Consider the following 18598-nt stretch of genomic DNA (forward strand, 5'->3'; position numbering starts at 1 on the left):
TGATGTCTGCACAGATCAATCTCAACACTGGCTGTGTAATGTCTGCACAGCTCAGTCCCAACAACACTGGATGTGTAATGGCTGCGCAGCTCAATCCCAGCAACCCTGGGTGTGTAATGTCTGCACAGCTCAATCTCAACAACACTGGGTGTGCAATGTCTGCACAGCTCAGTCCCAACAACCCTGGGTGTGTAATGTCTGCAAAGCTCAATCTAAACAACACTGGGTGTGTAATGTCTGCCCAACTCAATACCAGCAACACTGGGTGTGTAATGTCTGCAGAGCTCAATCAGAACAACACTGAGTGTGTAAAGTATGCGCAGCTCAATCTCAACTCTGGGTGTGTAATGTCTGCACAGCTCAATCCCAACAACATTGGAGGTGTGATATCTGCACAGCTCAATCTCAACAACACTGGGTGTGCAATGTCTGCACAGCTCAATCCCAGCAACACTAGGTGTGTAATGTCTGCACAGCTCAGTCCCAACAACCCTGGGTGTGTAATGTCTGCACAGCTCAATCTTGACAACACTGGTTGTGTAATGTCTGCACAGCTCAATACCAGCAACACTGGGTGTGTAATGTCTTCAGAGCTCAATCAGAGCAACACTGAGTGTGTAAAGTCTGCGCATCTCAATCTCAACTCTGGGTGTGTAATGTCTGCACAGCCCAATCCCAACAACATCGGGGTGTGATATCTGCACAGCTCAATCCCAATAACACCGGGTGTGTAATGTCTGCACAGCTCAATCCCCAAAAAACTGGGTGTGTAATGTCTACACAGCTCATTCCCAACAACACTGGGTGTGTAATGTCTACACAGCTCAGTTCCAACAACACTGGGTGTGTAATGTCTGCACAACTCAGTCCAAACAGCACTCTGTGTGTGATGTTTGCACAGCTCAGTCCCAACAACACTGGTTGTGATATCCACACAGCTCAATCCCAGCAACCATGGATGTGTAATGTCTGCACAGCTCCATCTAAACATCAATGGGTGTGTAATGTCTGCACAGCTCAGTCCCAATAACACTGAGCGTGTAATGACTGCACATCTCAATCCCAGCAGGACTGGGTGTGTAATGTCTGCACAGCCCAATCCCAAAAACACTGGGTGTGCAATGTCTGCAGAGCTCAATCTCAACAACACTGGGTGTGTAATGTCTGCACAGCTCAGTTCTAACAACACTCGGTGTGTACTGTCTGCACAGCTCAATCCCAACAACACTGGGTGTGTAATGCCTGCACAGTTCAATCCCAACAACACTGGGTGTGTAATGTCCGCACAGCTCAGTCCCAACAACACCGGGTGTGTAATGTTTGCACAGCTCAGTCCCAACAACACTGGAGGAGTGATATAAGCACAGCTCAGTCCCAACAACACCGGGTGTGTAATGTCTGCACAGCTCAATCCCAAAACACTGGGTGTGTAATGTCTGCACAGCTCATTCCCAACAACACTGGGTGTGTAATGTCTGCACAGCTCAGTCCCAACAACACTGGAGGTGTGATATCTGCACAGCTCAGTCCCAACAACACCGGGTGTGTAATGTCTGCACAGCTCAATCCCAAAAACACTTGGTGTGTAATGTCTGCACAGCTCATTCCCAACAACACTGGGTGTGTAATGTCTGAACAGCTCAGTCCCAACAACACTGGGTGTTTATGGTTTGCACATCTCAGTCCCAACAGCACTGGGTGTGATATCCACACAGCTCAATCCCAGCAACATTGGGTGTGTAATGTCTGCACAGCTCAGTCCCAATAACACTGAGTGTGTAATGACGGCACATCTCAATCCCAGCAGCACTGGGTGTGTAATCTCTGCACAGCTCAGTCCCAACAACACTGGGAGTGTAATGTCTGCACAGCTCAATCCCAACAACACTGGGTGTGTAATGTTTGCACAGCTCAGTCCTAACAACACTGGAGGAGTGATATCAGCACAGCTCAGTCCCAACAACACCGGATGTGTAATGTCTGCACAGCGCAATCCCAAAAACAATGGGTGTGTAATGTCTGCACAGCTCATTCTCAACAACATTGGGTGTGTAATGTCTGCACAGCTCAGTCCCAACAAAACTGGAGGATTGATATCAGCACAGCTCAGTCCCAACAACACCGGGTGTGTAATGTTTGCACAGTTCAATCCCAACAACACTGGGTGTGTAATCTCTGCACAGCTCAGTCCCAACAACACTGGGAGTGTAATGTCTGCACAGCTCAATCCCAACAACACTGGATGTGTAATGTCTGCACAGCTCAATCCCAACAACCCTGTGTGTGTAATGTCTGCACAGCTCAGTCCCAACAACCCTGGGTGTGTAATGTATGCACAGCTCAATATCAACAACACTGGGTGTGTAATGTCTGCGCAGCTCAATACCAGCAACACTGGGTGTGTAATGTCTGTACATCTCAATTCCAACAACACCGGAGGTGTGATATCTGCACAGCTCAGTCCCAACAACACTGGAGGTGTGATATCTGCACAGCTCAGCCTCAACAAAAACCACATAAAAGAGGCACAACTCACTGCCAAGAACTCTGAGCAAGTAATGTCTGCTTAGGTGAATCCCAAGAGGAACATCCTAAAATCTGCACTGCTCCACCCCTACAACACACTTCATTCCTAAAATATCCTCAGTCCCTACAACATACTCCATCCCTACACCCTACTCCTTCCCTACAACACTGGGAATATAATGTCTTCACTGTTCACTTCCAGCAACAATGCCCTCATACAATCCGCACAGCTCAGTCCCAGCAAGACTCGGTGTGTAATGTCTGCACAACTCAATCCTCCCTACAAGAACCTATAACTTCTATACAGATAAATCCGAACAAGATGTTGGTCAAATATCCAAAATTACAAAAGCACTGGCCTAGCTGAAGCCTACATGGGACATTGACCACATCACTATCCCTGCCGTGCCTTCATTGCTTTTTACCCATCACACGCCCTGGTAACACTTGGGTACATGCGCCACACATCCCTGGTCCTGCCGCGTATGTATGTATGTGTGTTCTTATATAGCGCTCGACTTACCCTAGGGCATCTCGGCGCTTGCCTTGGGAACCCGTCCTAGCTTTTCCCTGTGAGATAACCCGTATTGGGCATCCCCAAGGTGAAAGCCAGGCATCCTGCCGCGGGGGGGGGGGCGTTGTGGAGATTAAGCAAGCTAATGCCCAGAGTTGCAGAGTGTGAACCCGTGATTAGAGTGGGCACAGAAGCGAGAATTATCGAGTCCGTGGACAATTGGGCTCAAGACCCTGCCGCGTCGGGAATTGAACCCTGGTCCCGGGTCTGACCTCTGCTTCAGGGTATGCCTCCTCTAACCAGTGAGCCAACACCGGGGTACGTGCTCCACACATGGCTGGCTCAACAGTGTAGGCATGGCTCTTTCCCCATCACTATCCTTGGTAACAACGGGTACGTGCTCCACACATCCCTGCCCTGCCCCGTCTGCATGGCTCTTTCCCATCACTATCTCTGGTAACACCGGGTACGTGCTCCACACATCCCTGCCCTGCCCAGTCTGCATGGCTCTTTCCCATCACTATCTCTGGTAACACCGGGGTAGGTGCTCCACACATCACTGGCCCTGCTGCGCCTGCATGGCTCTTTCCCCATCACTATCCCTGGTAACACCGGGTACGTGCTCCACACTTCCCTGCCCTGCCCCGTCTGCATGGCTCTTTCCCATCACTATCTCTGGTAACACCGGCGTACGTGCTCCACACATCGCTGGCTCAACAGTGTCGGCATGGCTCTTTCCCCATCACTCTCCCTGGTAACACCGGGTACGTGCTCCACACATCCCAGCCCTGCCCCGTCTGCAGGGCTCTTTCCCATCACTATCTCTGGTAACACCGGGGTACGTGCTCCACACATCAATGGCCCTGCCGCGCCTGCATGGCTCTTTCCCATCACTATCTCTGGTATCTCCGGGGTACATGCGCCACACATCCCTGGCCCTGCCGCGTCTGCATGGCTCTTTCCCCATCACTATCTCTGGTAACACCGGGGTACATGCTCCACACATCCCTGGCCCTCCTGTGCCTGCATGGCCCTTTCCCATCACTATCTCTGGTAACGCCGGGGTACAGGCTTCACACATCACTGGCCCTGCCGCGTCTGCATGACTCTTTCACCATCACTATCCCTGGTAACACCGGGTACGTGCTCCAAACATCCCTGCCCTGCCCCGTCGGCATGGCTCTTTCCCCATCACTATCTCTGGTAACACCGGGGTACGTGCTCCACACATCACTGGCCCTGCCATGCCTGCATGACTCTTTCCCCATCACTATCCCTGGTAACACCGGGTACGTGCTCCACACATCCCTGCCCTGCCCCGTCTGCATGGCTCTTTCCCCATCACTAGTGCTGATAACACCGGGGTACATGCTCCACACATCATTGGCCCTGCCACGCCCGCATGGCTCTTTCCTCATCACTATCCCTGATAACGCCGGGGTACGTGCTCTAGACATCACTGGCCCTGCTGTGCCTGCATCGCTCTTTCCTCATCACTATCCCTGGTAACACCGGAGTACGTGCTCCACACATCATTGGCCCTGCCACGCCTGTATGGCTCTTTCCTCATCACGATCCCTGGTAACGCCGGGGTACGTGCTCCACACATCATTGGCCCTGCCGCACCTGCATGACTCATTCCCCATCACTAACGCTTGTAACACTGGGGTGCGTGCTCCACACATCATTGGCCCTGCCACGCCTGCATGGCTCTTTCCTCATCACTATCCCTGGTAACGCCTGGGTACGTGCTCGACACATCATTGGCCCTGCCGCGCCTGCATGACTCTTTCCCCATCACTATCTCTGGTAACACCGGGGTACATGCTCCACACATCCCTGGCCCTGCCACGCCTGCATGGCTCTTTCCCATCACTATCTCTGGTAACACCGGGGTACGTGCTCCACACATCACTGGCCCTGCCGCGCCTGCATGGCTCTTTCCCATCACTATCTCTGGTATCACCGGGGTACATGCGCCACACATCCCTGGCCCTGCCGCGTCTGCATGGCTCTTTCCCCATCACTATCCCTGGTAACACCGGGTACGTGCTCCACACATCCCTGCCCTGCCCCGTCTGCATGGCTCTTTCCCATCACTATCTCTGGTAACACCGGGGTACGTGCTCCACACATCGCTGGCTCAACAGTGTCGGCATGGCTCTTTCCCCATCACTATCCCTGGTAACACCGGGTACGTGCTCCACACATCCCTGCCCTGCCCCGTCTGCATGGCTCTTTCCCATCACTATCTCTGGTAACACCGGGGTACGTGCTCCACACATCACTGGCAGTGGCGTAACGAAACTTGAGGGGGCCCCCCTGCAAAACACATGGAGGGGGCCCCCCCCCCGGTGACCCGGCCCACCACCGGCCACTTTGCCCCACCCCCCAAAAATCTAGCATATTTTAATTTGAAACCTCCAACATTTAAATGAAATGCCTCTATATTGTCTTTCTCAAAGTTCTAATGAGAAAGTTGGAAACCCTCTCAACATATAAGCTATGCCATTTCTAACAATAATGTCAAATGCAGATTATTTAATTGAGGCAGCAATCAGAACGATGCCAAGGAGAGATCCTATTGTCTCAGGAACTGCAGCAATCCAAACAATGCCAAAGAGTGATCCTATTGTCTCAGGAACTGCCTATGGCTGAAGAATAACTATGAAGGGTCAGAATTTGAATTGACATTAATGGACATCAATATGAAACTTTGAAAGCCTAACCCAAACCTGGAATTCCATAAAAACTCGACTGACAACCAGTGGTGCTGGTGATGTTTGTAAATGGTGAGGCGTAAAAGTGGTGTGGGAGAGCACCATGGCGAGTGAGCGCAGCGAGCGAGCCTAAACCATTAAAAGAGGGTTCGGGGTTCTCCTCTGCAAAATTTTGAAAAAAGAGTGGGTAAATGGTGCGTTTTCAAGCAAATGTGAGAGGCAAGAAGGTTAATAAAGCAATTGTGAAAGTGTAGTTATTACATTATTAAAGACATATCACATACCAACAACATGATAGCTGCTTATTCAGTATAACCACAGAGCTTCAAACAGACTTCAATACACAATCCAGAGAACCTCACAGTTTTTTTTATTTAAACTGTAAACAATTAAACAAACAACTGAACAGAAACATTCAAGAAGAAATATTATGATTGACGTATTGTTCACTTTCTCTCCACAAAATCTAGAGAAGTAGTCACTCTGCATTTCAAAAAGTGTTCATCTTTATATAGCGGGAACGCAACTCGAAAGTATTAGCGCAGCTGGCTTTACATGAGCGCGCCAGTCAGTACACAAGGAGGACGCAATCAGTATCACTCAGTGTCCTCCCTCCGAGCCTCAAACACACAAAGTCAAGAACTGACTGGCGCGCTCATTTAAAGCCAGCTGCGATAATACTTTCGGTCGCGTTCCCACTATATAAACATTAACACTTTTTGAAGCACTTCAAAGAGTGTTTACAAAAAAATATTTAGTTCATTTCATCATGGACTTTGCGAACTCACTAACAGGGTTAATAGTGAGTTTGCAAAGTCCACGATGTAATAAAATACACAGGGACTCACTGGAAAGAACTACGGGGCATATTATCAAGCCTGTGCGCTAAAATTATCGCTGGTTTATCGGCTGAAAACGGCCAATAAAGCGGCGATAATGGGCTTGATAATATGCTCTGTTGAATTCCAATCGAAGCCCATGTTAGATGTCTTCACATCTAACATGTGCTTCGATTGGAATTCCATAGAGCATATTATCAAGCCCATTATCGCCGCTTTATCGGCCGTTTTCGGCCAATAAAGCGGCGATAATTCTAGCGCACAGGCTTGATAATATGCCCCTACATACTTTCTTGTTAGGCACGGGGAGATTAATGATTTTTTCCCAATCCCCAGTATCACAGGATGTTGAGCCAAGACGCCACGCCGACCTGCTCGAACCACACACCACAAATATTTTAAAAAAAAGCAAAGGAAAGTTTTATTTAAAACAATCTGTTCAAGAATCATTTAATGTCATCAGGGCAAGACCTTAAAGAACAGAGCTGGCTTTATCAGGGGGCCCCCTGAAAGTCTGGGTCTCTGGGCCGGAGCCCACTTTGCCCATGCTCAAAAAGTCTCTGGTTGGCATCTGACAGTCTTTTTTGATGCACACTTCCTCCTCCTTTTCTATGAATTCCCTCACTACCACTCACCGACAATGCACCTCAGCTCTCTATAACACCTTTCTGACAAACATTTCATTTTTTATAGCTCTACTCTTAGTTTACTCACACTCAGTTCTGTGATCTGCATGGTACACGTTTTTTGTAGCATGCATATTAACCCTATGCGCCTTGTGGGTGGTTGGAGTGCCCACGTGAGTGCATGGTGAGTGATGCGACAGTGTGAGAGATGGGTAAGAGGAGTGGCTGCAGGGTGAGTGAGGTGACCATATGAATTTGAGTGAGAATGTAAGTGCAGAGTGGGACATATGAATGCAAGGTTAGTGATGGGCTTGTTTAAGTGAGTTTGCAGATTAAGCAGTGAGTGGGACAGCTGAGTGAAGTGTGACATGAGTGCAGGGCCAGTAGTGTGCTCGTGTGACTGCAGGGTTAGGTACAGCAGGGTGAACAACGCAAGTGCATTGTGAGTGAAGAGTGATCAATGTAAGTGCAGGGTGAGCGGGTGAATGGTGATCAGTGTGAGAACATTGTGATTGCTGTGAGTGCAGGTTGAGCTTAAAAGTGACGGGCGAGAATGAGGAGTGAGTTGTCTGAATGCAGGGTGCATTCCCAGACTCTTGAAGTAACTTGGCATGTTATTGGCGCCGGCGGAGGGTTTTCAGGGGGTACTAGAACCAGAAAAAAAACTAAACCTTGGTAACCAGTTTACAAAGGTATGTAAATATGCAAAAGATCTCTGGCCTCGAGGCAGTTGCCTTCAACCCCCTTGCTTCTGGGCCTGGAAGCTGAGGTTACCTGCACCCACCGCACATGGCACGCACCATTTAATTTTATGAGGTAGGACTGTTATGAGGCAACTCACTGGTGCAACCAACGCCAACGAGAGAGTGTAGTGCTGGCTGTGTGTGCTGCAGTGCTGGTGGGGCCCCTGGAGGCTGGAAAACAGGGGCTGCTGGAGGCATAGTTGCCAAGGTTTCAGATTGCTTATGTGTGACATTTTCATAATTTCAGTGTAATTATAAGTGACATTTCAACGACTAGGAGTGACACTTTCTAGTGTGCCAAATCAAGCAATGAACACGAGGGAAACATAGAAATATCAGAAATTACACCCATTGAAGCGACAAGAAACTCTAAGAAGATCTTAAAACTGCTACAAAGCACCAGAAATGTAAGGACACTAACCTATTGCCCTTACATAGGAGTGCTACATAGAGGCTGTGCTTTGCTGCAGCCAGGCCCCAGAGTCAGGGGTTTTGAGGAAAGCAGAGGCGTGTGAGAAGGCTACACATAGTTGCCAAGTTTTCAGATTCTGTGACATCACCATGGATTCAGCGCACTTATGAATGACCCTCAACAGCCAAATGTGTGACATTTTCCTGCGAGCAAGACCAAGCAATAAAGTGCAAGGAAATAATAAATATTAGAAATCAAACCCCTTTGATCAATGAAAAGCCCTAAAACATCTTTCAACTGCTTCAAAACCACAAAATGGAAGGTTAAAATACTGATACAAAACTATTTGTCTACCAAGAACATAGAAAAGTAAAGCAAAAATCACCATAAAATGTCTTACACCCAAATGCTATTGAATTTTATTGCGTCCTATTAGTACAGTGAAGTACGTGTTGCTGAGATCGAAAACACACAGGGTTGATATGTTGATGTTTCAGCCAGTAAAAGAAAAAGCAAAATCAAACCTGCTACATATTTTTACCGTTTATCCCTATACTTCACACACATAAAAAGAAAGCATGCTTAAATGACCAACTGATACCTAAAGTAAACAAACACCGAAATTGTACATTACACATGACTAAATACGCTTTTGTTTCCAGTTAGTATAAGGCATGTCCAGGATCCAGGCATTTGCAGAGTCTTAAAATAACAATTGATGGCCGGAAATTTTCTCTTGGAAAGGTGTGAACTCTGAATGCACGACTCCCCCGAGTGCTGCCATTCCAGAGCTGCAGTTTAAAGCTGTCTCAGAGCACAGGGCGAGCCACCGGCAGCTCTGTTCAACAACACCAGACTGGCTCTGCACCACTCGGTTGGGTTTATGTTTCTATGATTCAACCAAAGGACGTAACATATTGCACAATAATGCCCATCTTTTTTATTTAAAACTCTGTTAGTTAACCTATGGATATGAATACTTACATAGGCCTTCTCACTAGTCAACACAATGGACTGCATAATCAAAACATAGCTGCACGACGCGTTTGGTTTACATTTACTACCAGCCTGGTATAGAAGTCTCAGGCCACTTTTCACAAGTTTGGTCTAACTTTAGGTAAAAGATTTACTCACAAGAAGATACTCCTCTGAGTACATCTGCTCGCGGTAGAGGGTGAATGGGCCTTACGGATCCAGTTTGTTCTCGGGGGGGAAAGTACCTGACGGCCTGAACACACACACACACACACACTCGAACACACACGAACACGCACACAAACACACACAAACATGCACGCAAACACACACACAAACACACATGCTCCCCCCTCCCAGTGTCTGTGGTTAGTCACAAAAATCCTCTGACTGCTACACATCCTGGCTATGGTCGTCGGTTTACTCCTGTAAAGGGTCGTAGTAAATCAATCTCCATGGTAGGAATGGACAGGGATCACCTCTAAGATTGGGAGGTGTAGCGTCCAGCTACCAATAACCACAGACACCAGGGCTTATCTTCAGGAGCTTTATTCAATGCATCTTACTTTCTCAATGTCCCTACTCTAACTGCCCACTTCCTAAGTCCGCTCCTCCTCTTCCTCTGACCCCCTAGCTCCGCCCACTCCCAACTACTGGTATGCTGACTTCACAACATCTCCCCCCTTTGTAACAACACAAACAAATAAACTGACTTCTCAGTCCATCTCCACTATCAGTCTCTGGGATGGACGTATGTCGTGATGAGTGTTCGCCAATAGTTCGTCTTTGACTAGACAAGCTCTGTTGCGGATGTCTGGAGGGATGGGGCCTTCAGTGTCCGGGGTGCCTACGGTGAGCTCAGTTTGATATCGGCAGTCTGTCCCCCATTGTGACTCTTGCTCATGTGACGCTTGGCCTCTTTTCCACGGGGATGTTACTTTAGTTCCCTTCCACGTGTCTGTATGTGTTTTTGCTTCATTTTGTCTGATCAGGTCGAGACCAATACTGTCTTCCTGTTTCGAGTCTGGGATGCCAGCCGGGGGAGTATGACCTGGGGAGGCCATCTTGGTATGACTCGGAGATTGAGTGGTTGCCTCGGGTTGCTTCTCCCACTCCTGCTGGCGCCTGATCCAGGCAAGCCTTGGAACCGGCTGGGTAGTTGTGTGTTTCGTTCTTGTCGGATGATGACTTGGCTCTCCGGGCGTGCCCGACTTCCTTTGCGGATCAACTGGTTGGTCCGTCTTTATTTGAGTGCTACTGGCCACGATATCTGTTTCCCCTTTGTGGGACCAGGACCAGGACCTTCGAGTCAATCTTTCTGCCCCTACCCGGGGTGACGGTGTAGTCTTTGCGTCGCAATGCACCTGTGCTCGATGTGGCAGGTTGTCTGGTGGAGTAATCGAGTGTGCATTGTCATTGAGGTTAGACACGTTGTTCTTAGCGGGAAAAGTGTCCCTTGGTTCGCTGATGTGTTCAGGTGCTTGGCGCCATGGCCGTTGTCGGGGCCACGACTCTGTCGACTCAACGGATCGGACCGAGATGTTATCTAAGTCAGAGGGGTCCTCACTCACTTCCCGCTGAGAATGTTTCTTTAAGAATGTTGCGTGTGGTCGTTGTCGGGACCACGATTCTCCTGACTCAAAGGATCGGACCGACATGCTCTCTGAATCAGAGGGGTGCTCCGTTAGTCTCTTCTGTGAGTGTTCCTTTGGGAATGTCTTACCAGGTGATCTTCGGAATCGGGTAGTCCGTGACGAGCTGCTTTCCGTCTCGGAATTGCCTTTGCAAGGCTTCTTCGTGTGTCTGTGTCGTAGCGTTTTCACTGTTGTCTCATTTGGGAGATTGTTTGAAGATTCCGCGCTTGTCCCTTGCGCTTGATCCCAGGCGTTTGCCTCTTCGTTCTCCTCGTCTGATGTTGCCCATCCACGCTCTGTTTCTACGTTGTCGCGGGGCCCAGGGATGCTTTGAGGCCCATGACTGTATGGATCTTTTCCTCCCCATTTGTTTGGTGATCTAGTGTCTCTGATCTGTGGGTGGTGCATCCTTCTGCTAGCTGTTTCCTCGGGCTCATCTTTGCCCCTTGGTGATTGATGTTTCGACGTCGATTTCCTGTCTTGATCACTGCCACTCCTCCTATTGTTTGTCTTTCTCCCCCACTGGTCGTGCAGAATGTCGTGTTGTCCAGGAGTGCAATCTGTCCCACTGGACGCTCCCTCTTTATCAGAGTGACGTGTGTTGCGCGGTGACTGACTTCTTGAGGGACTCCTGGAGGATGGATGATTCCGGGGGGTTGTTCTTTGGATGGTTGACTTCGCGTATTCTTTGGTTCTCTCCGAGTGGCCAGACGCAGAGTAGTCTGACTCTGAGCATTCTATGTTACTGTGCCTCCTCCTCCGCTGTCTTTTTTGTCTTTTCTCTGGTCTGCCTTCTCTCTCTCTCTTTTTGTGGTTGTTGGAATTCTGGGTTCTCTCTTCCCAGGTATTTCGAAGTTTTGTACTCAGATGCACATCCCTCCATTTGCCTCTTGTCTGGACGTGCATCCCAATTTCAGCTTTCTTGATGATTTCTTTTAGCGACCAATGGCCTCTAAGTATCTTGCGGCTTGTTTTGGGGTTTTCACAGCCTTCGATTATTCGGAGCCGAACAGCATCCTCATTCGTAAACGTGTCGAAATGACAGCCTTGAACCAGACTTTGCAACCGAATGATGAAATGCGGCAGTGGTTCGCCTGGTTCCTGCCGTGTCATGTTGAAGACCATGCGATTATGATCTACCTCTGCCTGTGCATTGAGATGGGCATGGAGTTCCTCTTGGAGTTTGTCATAAGTGTCTGCTTCTTCCTTGGAAAATGTTCTAATTGGGCATCGGCCCCCGGGACCCACCAGATGGAGGAGTAACAGTAGACATTTTCTTTCTCTTTGCTCACCGTTGGCTTTCAAGAAATCGTCCAATGCTTCCAGCCACCAGTGCCGTTTGAGGTCCTGAATCCAATCGTCACTCTGTGCCACTGGGGGCGATACTTCACGATGTGGATTGAAATATTGAGTTACGTCTCCTCCCGCCCTGAGAGAAGGAGGTCCTGATCGGTCGTAGACGCAGGGCATTGTGCTGTCCGCTTTCTTCGGGTTTCAGGTGCTTCAGTTTGTGATCTAGCTTGAGCTTGCTCATTAGTTCTTCCTTCAGTGTGTTTGTTCGTTGCTTCCTCTGTGTGATGGACGCGCGTTACTTCATGACATTCGCCACTGTACATTCGCTTGCGTATCTCACTGTTCGCGTTTCCACCCGTGCTGACCTTTATTTTGTCAATGCTTGTTCGTCGAGTCACTCTTATGGTTGCTTTTGCTTGTTAATTGATACACTCTTTTGTTAGCATGTGCTTGTATTGTTTGGTTGCCAAGACTCGTGCAGAGTTGTCCACGTGCTGTTGTCCACGCTTACTGTTTTGCATTTGCCAGCGCTTGTGTAGTTGCCCATACCAAGGCTTGTTGACTTGCGCGTACCACCGTGTGATTATTTGCATGCACCAGTGCTTGTTTACTTGTCTTCCCCAGTGTTTGTTTGGTCATTGCCAATGCTTGTTTTCGTTTGTCCGTTTGTTGAGTTGCATGTGTCAATGCTTGATGATTTGTGTGGATCAATGTTTGTTTGCTTGCACGTACCACTGCTTGTTTGTTCGCATGTATCAATGCTTGTTCACTCTTGGCCAATACTTGTCCTTGCAGGCACCAATGCCCGTTGACTTTCCTTTACCAATGCTTGTCTTCTTAGATTGCTTCTTGCATTTGCATGGGCTTGTTTGTCGTCTTTTTAGCACTTTGTTATTCTTCACTTGCATTCGCCAACGCTTGTTTGCATGCGTCAATGTTTGTTCTGTTGCCGTCACCAATGCTTGCGTCACTTACAGTTGCCAATATTTGTCTATTCTTCATTTGAATTTGCCAGTGTTTGTTTGCATGTGTCAATGTTTGTTTTGTTAGTCACTACTGCTTGCTTCACTTGCAGTTGCCAATGGTTATTTATTTTGCACTTGCATTTGCCAGTGTTTGTTTGCATGTGTCAATGTTCGTTTTGTTAGTCACTGATACTTGCTTCACTTGCAGTTGCCAATGCTTATTTTCACTGATGCCTGCTTCACTTGCGGTTGCCAATGTTTGTTTTGGTCCACTCTGCCAATGTTTGTCCTTTGCCAATGCTTATTCCCACTGTTCGCCTGACTTAAAGATGGCCGCCGCTAGATTTCACAGGGATGTCCTTCCAACTGCCTGACTCTAAGATGGCCGCCGCCCCTGAAATCCCGGCTTGCACGAGACTTTCACTTTGGTCACTCACGTGGCTCATTCAGACTCAGCAGACTCAATCGGGACTCACCGGCCGCCGGTCCCAGGGACATCAGCACTTCTCCCGGTCCCCACGCTGAACCACAGGTGAGGTTGGAGCAAGTTCCCGCTTCGCTGCGCTAGGGGGCCGCTTCCACGCGTCGACAGCGTGTCAAAGACACACGCATCAGGCGTGAGGTTCCCAGCGCTGGGGTCACTCGAGCTCCAGCTCTATCGCGCTCGACAGCGCTTACCGCCAAATCTTCTGGGGCGATGCTCTTCGCCTGGGGGCACTCTTTTCCGCTTCTTCAGCACTGTGCAGAGTCGGGGTGGGCTCCCGACCTAGCGCTTACCGCCAAATCTTCTGGGGCGATGCTCTTCGCCCGGGGGCACTCTTTTCCGCTTCTTCAGCACTGTGCAGAGTCGGGGTGGGCTCCCGACCTCTGTTCTATTTGCCGATGCTGCAGCAATGTCGCGTTTTGGCGCGAACTGCTCCGACTTCTCGAGCGCTCCAACGCTCGTACTGCGGCTCCCTCTCTTCTTCCCCAAAGCCTCCGAGGGGACAGGGCCACCGGCTGCCAGCTCCTCTCTGGGGCAGCTCCGTGCAACGGCGGTTTCTTCTTCTTGGCGCTTCCTTCAGCAGCGGAGCTCGTTTCTCGACGCTGCAGGAACAGGATGATTCCACGAGGTGCTATGGCTTGTGGGGTTTTGCTCATCCCACCCTCGTCGCCAGTTGTAGCGTCCAGCTACCAATAACCACAGACACCAGGGCTTATCTTCAGGAGCTTTATTCAATGCATCTTACTTTCTCAATGTCCCTACTCTAACTGCCCACTTCCTAAGTCCGCTCCTCCTCTTCCTCTGACCCCCTAGCTCCGCCCACTCCCAACTACTGGTATGCTGACTTCACAACAGGAGGGGGAGAAGGATTTTCTCCACAGGAGTACATGTTTTACCTCACAAAAGAAACACATGCTGCTGCACTTCTGCAAAGGTGTTTCTGAAACGCTGTGCACAGTAATGCACGTGGACAGCCCCTTACATAAACACAAGGACGAATTCATAGAGTTTTCCCCTACTGGGTTCTACTGGAATTGAATACCCAATAAATGAATGTTAGCGTTGATGCAAAGGGCTGTGCCTGTGGCGATTGAAGGGTTAAGTCACAAATCATCACTGCGGTTTTAAATATGCCTTCTTCATACTACGGTGTCCTTGGGCTGTGCCAAATTATCTGGTGCAGCCGTTTCTTAATCACAGAAGAAGCCTGGCCTCAAATATATAACTTGTTGTTCTTCACATGCACTTGCTGCTTAAGCAGCTGATCTACTTGTAAATTAGTGGGAACGTTTTCCTTCAAGTGCCTCAGAAACTCTTGAACTTGTCATGTTTACATTCGGAGAACTGCAGGATCTATAGAAGCGCCGACTTTATATACATGGGCAGTGCAAATACTGAGATTTTAGGGGGTAAAGAGTGTGTGGGGACAGTCTCGAGCCTTTTCAAAGTGTTCCCTCTACCTTCCTGCTTCAGCCTGTCGGCCTTCGTAAACATAAATAGGCACGAAAATAATTTATGTTAAGAACTTAATAAGCATTTTCTACTAATGGTACGGTGTTACGAATTTGACCCTGCACCCAGCAGAGTGGGCTACCTGCGTGACATTGGTTATTGGGAAAGGCAATGGTTTATAATCCTGAAGACGTGCGATGGCTGTCATAATTTGTCTAAAACATACCTGTTTCAGAGGTAGGCGTGAGGCCGGCCGGGCAGCAAGCAGAAGCAGAAGGCAGGGGCAGGGTTGGGCAAGGCTAGCCAGGCAGGGGCTGGGGGGCTAGTAATAAAATAATTGAAATTATGGGCGGTGACGGACCTCGGACAATCCTGCGTAGGAGCGTGGCTGGGTCCTGGGAAGGCGCACCTCAGTCTCACGCTGTGACGCAGCACACTTTTAATTACGTGCGCAGGTCATGGTAAATTCAATCAGGCCAGGGCAGGCATTGGTCTCAAGCCCTGCCCCACCCCTAAGAACACTCAAACGAGCCTCAGAGGCCCCGGCCGGGCTCCGCACTTCAGTTATAAGAGGCTCTGCTGGGGCCTGTGCGTGCGCAGAAGTTGTTGTGCCCCATTTTATTAATGAAGAGTGGGTGAGCCTCTGAGGCCCGTCCGAGCGTGCGTAGGGCACGCACCTTTTAATTAATGATTCATGAGCCTCTAAGGCCCGGGCGGCGGGCCGGGGGGGGGGGGGCCTGGTGCGTGCCTTGCACACCATGATCTAATTTTTTAAAAGGCCGGGGGAGTGCTGTGCGCACTGCGCACCATTCAATCCATGATTAGGTGAGGGGCCCCTGGAGTGTGGGGGCCCCTGGAGCGCGGGGGCCCCCCCGCAATGCATGGGCTGCGGGGGCCTGTGCGCCTGCATGGCTCTTTCCCATCACTATCTCTGGTAACACCGGGGTACATGCGCCACACATCCCTGGCCCTGCCGCGCCTGCATGGCTCTTTCCCATCACTATCTCTGGTAACACCGGGGTACATGCTCCATACATCCCTGGCGCTGTTGTACCTGCATGGCTCTTTCCTCATCACTATCCCTGGTAACAGCGGGTACGTGCTCCACACATCCCTGCCCTGCCCCGTCGGCATGGCTCTTTCCCTCACTATCTCTGGTAACACCGGGGTACGTGCTCCACACATCACTGGCCCTGCCGCGCGTGCATGGCTCTTTCCCATCACTATCTCTGGTAACACCGGGGTACATGCGCCACACATCCCTGGCCCTGCCGCGTCTGCATGGCTCTTTCCCCATCTCTATCCCTGGCAACACCGGGTATGTGCTCCACACATCCCTGCCCTGCCCCGTCTACATGCTCTCTCCTATCACTATCTCTGGTAACACCGGGGTATGTGCTCCACACATCACTATCCCTGCCGCGCCTGCATGGCTCTTTCCCATCACTATCTCTGGTAACACCGGGGTACATGCTCCACACATCCCTGGCCCTCCTGTTCCTGCATGGCTCTTTCCCATCACTATCTCTGGTAACACCAGGGTACGTGCTCCACACATCACTGGCCCTGCCGCGCCTGCATGGCTCTTTCCTCATCACTATCCCTAGTAACACCAAGTACGTGCTCCACACATCCCTGCCCTGCCCCGTCTGCATGGCTCTTTCCCCATTACTATCTCTGGTAACACCGGGGTACGTGCTCCTCACATCACTGGCCCTGCCGTGCCTGCATGGCTCTTTCCTCATCACTATCCCTGGTAACACCGGGGTACGTGCACCACACATGATTGGCCCTGCCGCATCTGCAAGACTCTTTCACCATCACTATCCCTGGTAACACCGGGTATGTGCTCCACACATCCCTGCCCTGCCCCGTCTGCATGGCTCTTTCCCCATCACTATCTCTGGTAACACCGGGGTAGGTGCTCCACACATCATTGGCCCTGCCACGCCTGCATGGCTCTTTCCTCACTATCCCTGATAACGCCGGGGTACGTGCTCCAGACATCACTGGCCCTGCTGTGCCTGCATCGCTCTTTCCTCATCACTATCCCTGGTAACACTGGAGTACGTGCTCCACACATCATTGGCCCTGCCACGCCTGTATGGCTCTTTCCTCATCACGATCCCTGGTAACGCCGGGGTACGTGCTCCACACATCATTGGCCCTGCCGCACCTGCATGACTCTTTCCCCATCACCAACGCTGGTAACACCGGGGTACGTGCTCCACACATCATTGGCCCTGCCACGCCTGCATGGCTCTTTCCTCATCACTATCCCTGGTAACGCCGGGGTACGTGCTCAACACATCATTGGCCCTGCTGCGCCTGCATGACTCTTTCCCCATTACTATCTCTGGTAACACCGGGGTACGTGCTCCACACATCATTGGCCCTACCGCTCCTGCATGGCTCTTTCCCCATCACTATCTCTGGTAACACCGGGGTACGTGCTCCACACATCATTGGCCCTACCGCTCCTGCATGGCTCTTTCCCCATCACTATCCCTGGTAACGCCGGGGTACGTACTCCACACATCACTATTATTATTATTATTATTATTATGTTTCTTATATAGCGCCTGAATCGACCCCCGAAGGGGTATCTCCGCACTTGCCTTGGGAACCCGTCCTGGCTTTTCCCTGTGAGATAGCCCCTACAGGGCATCCCCAAGGTGAAAGCCAGGCATCCCGCCGCGGGGGGCCATTGTGGAGATTAAGCAAGCTTAATGCCCAGAGTTGCAGAGTGTGAACCCATGATTAGGTCAGGCACCGAAGCGAGAATTATCGAGTCCATGGACATTTGAGCTCAAGACCCTGCTGCGTCGGGAATTGAACCCTGGTCCCGGGTCTGACCTCTGCTTCAGGGTCTGCCTGCTCTAACCAGTGAGCCACACTTCTCCACTATCCCGGCTGCGCCTGGATGGCCTGCATGGCTCTTTCCCATCACTATCTCTGGTAAAACCTGGGTACGTGCTCGGCACATCACTATCCCTACTGCGCCTGCATGGCTCTTTCCCATCACTATCTCTGGTAACGCCGGGGTACGTGCTCCACACATCCCTGGCCCTGCCACGCCTGCATGGCTCTTTCCTCATCACTATCCCTGGTAACGCCGGGGTATGTGCTCCACACATCACTATCCCTGCTGCGCCTGCATGGCTCTTTCCCATCACTATCTCTGGTAACGCCGGGGTACGTGCTCCACACATCCCTCGCCCTGCCAAGCCTGCATGGCTCTTTCCTCATCACTATCCCTGGTAATGCCAGGGTACGTGCTCCACACATCACTATCCCTGCTGCGCCTGCATGGCTCTTTCCCATCACTATCCCTGGTAACGCCGGGGTACGTGCTCCACACATCCCTGGCCCTGCCATGCCCGCATGGCTCTTTCCTCATCACTATCCCTGGTAA

This window comes from Lissotriton vulgaris, chromosome 5 (assembly GCF_964263255.1).
Source record: "Lissotriton vulgaris chromosome 5, aLisVul1.2, whole genome shotgun sequence".
Lineage (NCBI taxonomy): Eukaryota > Metazoa > Chordata > Amphibia > Caudata > Salamandridae > Lissotriton > Lissotriton vulgaris.